This window comes from Zalophus californianus, chromosome X (genome assembly GCF_009762305.2).
Source record: "Zalophus californianus isolate mZalCal1 chromosome X, mZalCal1.pri.v2, whole genome shotgun sequence".
Lineage (NCBI taxonomy): Eukaryota > Metazoa > Chordata > Mammalia > Carnivora > Otariidae > Zalophus > Zalophus californianus.
This window is the reverse complement of record NC_045612.1, coordinates 97,015,271-97,021,270: the sequence shown is the minus strand read 5'-3', so window position 1 is coordinate 97,021,270 and position 6,000 is coordinate 97,015,271. Positions and strand designations below refer to the sequence as shown.

Sequence of the window (6,000 nt, the reverse complement as noted above, 5' to 3'; positions counted from 1 at the left end):
CACATCAATGCCTGTCTAAACAGAAGTTCTCTCCATCAGGAACATACATGAAAATGCAACACATCCAATTAAATACTGTATCATACTTAAGGATTTTTGGTGTTTGTTCATTGTTGGCTTTTTAAGGTTTGAAATTTATTGCAATTTACTTGGTAATTCTACATAAATCCTCAGTTTTGTATCTAATTTTCTATTTGTACATTGGAATTCTTTCCCTTAAAGAGGAGCCCAAAATTGTAAGATTCAGGCCCCACAAAACCTGGACCCACCTCTGCTCTGACATCTGTACCACTACCCTTGTCCCCCCCTCCCACTGTCCCCCGCTCCCAGCTCTGTACATACTTACATAGAGCTCTTGACATGCTAGCCTCTCTACTGTTCCCCAGACAATTCAGACATTCCCTAGTCTCTGCACTGGTGATTCATCTGTCTGGAGCCCTCTTCCTTCAGACATCCACATTGCTTGCTTTGTCCTCTTATGAAAGTCTTTTCTCAAAATTTACCTTTTCCATAAGGGCCCTCCCTGTCCTTTCCTTTCCTTTTTTTAAATTTTTTAAAAGATTTTGTTTATTTTTTTGAGAGAGAGAGCGCGAGTGCGTGCGCATGAGTGGGGGGAGGGGCAGAAGGAGAGGGAGACACAAGACTCCCCACTGAGCAGGGAGCCCCATGTGGGGCTCAATCCCAAGACCCTGGGATTATGACCTGAGCCAAAGTCAGATGCTTAACTGACTGAGCCTTTCTTTTTTTTTTTAAATATTTATTTATTTGAGTGAAAGAGAGAGAGAGAGCACACACGTGCACTCATGTGCGAGAGCAGGTGGGGGGCAGAGGGAGAGAGAAAATCTCAAGCAGACTCCCCACTGAGCATGGAGCCCAGTCTCACAACCCCGAGATCCTGACCTGGACCAAAATCAAGAGTCGCACACCTAACCGACTGAGCCACCCAGGCACCCCCTGTCCTTTCCTTTTAAATTTGTATATATGTACACACTCTTAAAATTTTTTACTCCACTTTAATTTCCTCCTTTCTATAGCATTTTTCCTACTCTGAGGTAGATGGATTGGGAATGATTGCTCAATCAATAGATAAGAACCAGGCTATCAATAAATAATCAAGTTATTATGGTTAGAGGTTATTCCTTGCCCCTTCATGAGAATGTACTCAATACATATTTGTTAAATGAATGAAACTCTTCTTTTATCAAAACCTGTGAATCATTTACTTAGGTAACATACACATGCACAAAATGTTCTTCCAAACCAAAATGAACAACTTCTTCTAGGATCTTGAATAAACTTCTCACTATGCCATGTAGAAATTTAATATTAACATTTGTAGGGGCCCGGGGCGGGCTGCCCCAAAATGGGCCACTTTGGCATAAAGATTCTTTTGAGTTAAAAGTAATCAAAACCCAACAGATACAAGAAAAGTTCTCTGCCTCCCCCCTCACCTGCCTAAATTTACATTGCAAAGGAGAGCCTATAGCAGGAAGAGAGCTATTAACAGAGAACCTTTACCTAAGAACCTTATCTGCATCATAGGACAACCTTTGTTTTTCCAAACATCCTCTTTCACCTTCTTGCTAATGCTCTTTCTCCCCTTTGTTTCCTCAGACCCTACCCCTCTCCTTAGCTCCTGTAAACTTCAAGTTGCCTCATTGTCTTTGGAATTTCATGTCTGTGTTGATTCCCCACACATATACCTATTAAATTTGATTTTCTCCTGTTAATCTGTTTCTTGTCAATTTGATTCTAAGTCCAGCTAGAAGGACCATAAGCCAGAGGAAGGTCTTCCTCCCCGATAACATGATACTCTGGACCCAGAAACATGAAAATGTGAAGAAAATGTGAATCTTCAATTGAAAAACCCCAGGGAGAGACACCTAGGTGTCCAACTCTTGATTTTTGGCTCAGGTCATGATCTCAGGCTTGTGAGATCTAGCCCCGAGTCGGGGTCACACTGGACTTGGAGACTGCTAAAGATTCTCTCTCCTTCTCTCTCTGCCCCTCCTCCCCCTCTCTCCCTCTATAAAAAAAAGAAAGGAAGGGAGGGAGGGAGGGAGGAAGGAAAGTAGGAAGGAAGGAAGGAAGGAAGGAAGGAAGGAAGGAAAAGGCCAGAAATATTGTAGGTTTTAGTTGTAATCAGTAGTTGTAGATTCTTTGGTTTTGTTTTCAATTGTGTGAAGATTTTTTTTTTAAGACTTTCTTTTTTAGAGCAGTTTTAGGTTCACAGAAAAATTGAGGGGAAGGTACAGAAGTTTCCCATATACCCCCGTCCAGTGGTTGCAGATTCTTACCACAGAAAAATGACAGGACAGTTTTTATAGTTGAATGACTACATGACAAAAGACAGAAGCTGCCTTTGAAATAAAGCTTCTCGTAGGCATAGTTTTCAGTTCAGGAAACCAGAGTATTCTATCATGGTCATTATTTAGAACAATGAGGAAAATGAGTACAGCAGAAAATGTTGAATGCTGTGAGCATTTGACACAGGCCAAACATTTGAAGTGATTGTTTATTAACTTCTTTCTTGCCTGAATTTGTTTAGGTTTGTTTTTTGAGTTGTGTTTTGTTTTGTTTTTTGCCTGACCAAGATGTGAGGATCATTTTTCTACATCTACATGATACAGTAGCATCAAGGGCTACATTTCTATCATAGTGCAGGAGGGGGTTGTGGCTGGATCCTCAGAGATGTTAATTTGGCTTATGTCTCAGAACTTAACACTTGAGGAAAAATCTTCCTCCTTTTCTTGAGTAAAGTAAATTACAATTAATATCTATATCTCTTGGGTTTTTACCTGGCTGTGGGCTGCTTTAAGCAACTTCTGTCAGAGTGCAAAAGGCTGGATAGAAGACACATTTCTCCTTTTTGCTGAAACAAGAGAGAGATTCAGGCATTGTGTTTTCTGTTTGGCCTAGCAAGTATATGAGAAACACATATTTTGCATAGATGTTCTGTGGATATCTTAATTTCAAAAGCAGTATCCCCATTAGGATCAGTTGTGGTGCAAAATGTTGTTGGGGTGGTAAATTGTTTTTGTTCTTTCTTTATATTACGAACAGGTATTTATAGCTTTGATTCATGTCTCATCTTGACCCTTGGCAACTGTCAGTAAGTTGTAGCTGTCTATTCATAGCATGGTGGACTGGCAGGATGGAGCCTCCAATAGGCACATGTTTGTGAGGCTTCATGGCTTGTGGGGCAGAGGGAAGGGCTACATGTGCCAGAGCCTGTGAGGCTGGTCCTGTGAGATTGGTTCCCTTAACAGTCCAAGTGAACAGGACTCTAGTTTCATTGCCTCCAGTCTGGCACCATAGTCAACCCTCAACACACGTTTGAAATTGGAATCAGATCAAAGGTAATTGTTATCTGTGACTTTCTCTTTTTTCAAAATACGTACTTGAATATCTTTTTAAATGTATATCTTGCTTTGACTTTGTTATTCCCTGTATTAGTTTTCTATTGCTGACATAGGAGATTGCCACAAATTTAGCAGCTTAAAACAACACAAATTTATTATCTCACAGTCCTGTAGGTCAAAAGTATGGGTTGGATCAGCAGATTTCTCTACTCTGGGCCCACAAGGTTGAAACCAAGGTATTGGCTAACCTGGGTCAGGATAGGTAAAGTCTTGTGCAGTAACAAAGAAGCCCAGCCTTGTGACAATGTATAACAGCAAGGGCTTATTTCTTGCTCATATAACCTGTCTGTCATGGGGAGGCTGGGTCTCTACTCCATAACTCTCTTCTCTGGCTGACTTGGGCTGAGAGAGCAGCCAGCATCTGGAGAGTTGCTCTACTATCACCATGGCACATAAAAGGGGGATGAGGCAATCGTGTACTGGCTATTAAAGCTGTAGCTCAGAAATGAGTCACTTCTGCTCACATTCTTTTGGCTAAAACAAGTCGGATGCCTATGCTTAACTTCAACAGGGTACATGAAATCTTTGAATTCCTGTTCTAAAAACCATAAACATAAACTGTTGCTTCAAAAGAAATAATTTAAAATATTTAGCATTTCACAGTGTAAAAATACAAATCAACCTGAAATAAATAATCTCAACCCTTTAACTCAAATTATACAAATTCAATTTTTTTCAGTCTTTAAAATTTCATACCTAGTGTACTTTTCTAAAACCATAATCACAAGCATAATCACCATTCTATATAAGTTTCAAATATTTCAGTTGTCTAAGAAAAAACTGCATAAAAATGTCAGTCTCATTCCTACTTCAGGACAATGCAGACATAAGTGAAATTTTCCCCTGAGTGGTTTGTATTATCTTAAACTCATATTTAATTCCTAAAGTACATTTTTCTGTAATGTCTTTTGTTCCTGGTGTTCATTGTGTGCATATCAGTATTCAAACTGCTTGCTTTAATCCAGAGTAATACCTTAAAAATGTACTTTGACTAGGGAGTAAATTCTATATATAATCTATATGTAATCTGTATCTATATACCTATATATAATCTGTCAAGTTTACTAGATTGTAAGCATGGACTATATATATATTTTTTTAAGTTAACATTGGTAATACCAGCTGTACAAGTCAGTGTTTGCATTTAAAGCTAACTCTGAATTACCCATAGTCATGGAATCATTATCACTGTCATCATCATCAAAACAATATCTTAACTTGATGGAATGAGCACTGGGTGTTAAATGCAACTGATGAATCACTAATCACTAAATTCTACCTCTGAAACAATAATACACTCTATGTTAATTAAATTGAATTGCAATAAAAATTTTAAAAATTAAAATTTTTAAAGAAGGCAAAAAACCAAAAACCAACAACAAAAATCAGTATCTTAATTTACTAAGTTTTATGTACTTATTTAATCCTTTCAGTGCTCAGAAGGAGGAGCTATTATTTCCCCTCTATTTTACAAATTTGGAGATTGAGGAGAGATTAAGAGATTTAACCAGGATCACACAATAGGTAGCAGAGAAAGCACTTAGATTCCAGTCTCCCTGGCACCAGAACAGGTGCTCCTAAATATTACTTATCCTCAGTCGGACGAAACCCCAGAAAGTAAAATAGGACAGTTTTCATTATTGAACTGAACTTACCCCCATGGAATCCCTGAGTAAATAACTTTTTTAAAGAAAGGTTACTTAGGGCCAGACAAAATATCCCAATGAGATAAGAGTAGGAATAACTTGCCCAAAGGGTCATTTGTCACCTACCCACTAGTAGAATGAGTCCAATACAATGATGTCTACATTTAAAGTATGTAAGTAGTGAGTAGCCGACTTTTCGGATTAAAAGAATGTAAAAACAGTTGTGCTTAAAGATAAGCAGCTGAATTCTAACGCTAACAGAAAAATAACTATAAAAAATAATTGAGTTAGGGGCACTGCGTGGCTCAGTGGGATAAGCATCTGCCTTCAGCTTGGGTCATGATCTTGGGGTTCTGGGATGGAGCCCTGCTCAGCGGGGAGTTTGCTTCTCTCTCTGCCCCTCCCCCCTGCTTGTGCTGTCTCGCTAGCGCTCTCTCTCAAATAAATGAAATCTTTAAAAAAAATAATTGAGTTAAACTGAAAGGTATGTCAAAAACTTCTTTATTAAATATAGAGATGAGCAACAAAGAATATGCAGTAGCTTCAACTCACCTATTAAAAAGTGAACCTCCAGGCATTCCACAAGACTTACAGTAGCCAGAGTATCCTATTAGGCTTTTAGTTTTCAATAGGATCAGAGATGAATTACATTTTAACTCCTATTAATGCCGGCATCCTGTTAACTGAATATCTTGACAAGCCAGTTATGAGACTATTGACAGAAAACTGTAAGATCAATTGTTTTTTAATGTGGCTTTTCAGTTTACATTCCCTTCATAAAGAAAAGCTGATAAATTGCATTGGAAAATCAATTTGCAACCAGAAAATGAATTGCTGTTTCAATAACTGCTGAGGTGGGTAGCCTGCAGTATAAAGGACATTTATTTATCAGTGAATTCCTGGTGTTCGAGAATTTTCTATTTGCAAGGCTA

At 38.5% G+C, this 6,000-nt stretch overlaps 1 protein-coding gene across 1 annotated transcript in view; it reads left to right on the top strand.

The window, feature by feature from the left end:
- Nucleotides 1–3,292: 3,292 nt before the first annotated feature.
- PRRG1 (proline rich and Gla domain 1) overlaps nt 3,293–6,000 on the top strand; it is a 173,105-nt gene continuing 170,397 nt past the window's right edge. The window contains exon 1 of the mRNA XM_027607466.1: nt 3,293–3,359. The gene's annotated coding sequence lies outside the window, so the exon portion shown is untranslated. The remainder of the gene's footprint in view (nt 3,360–6,000) is intronic.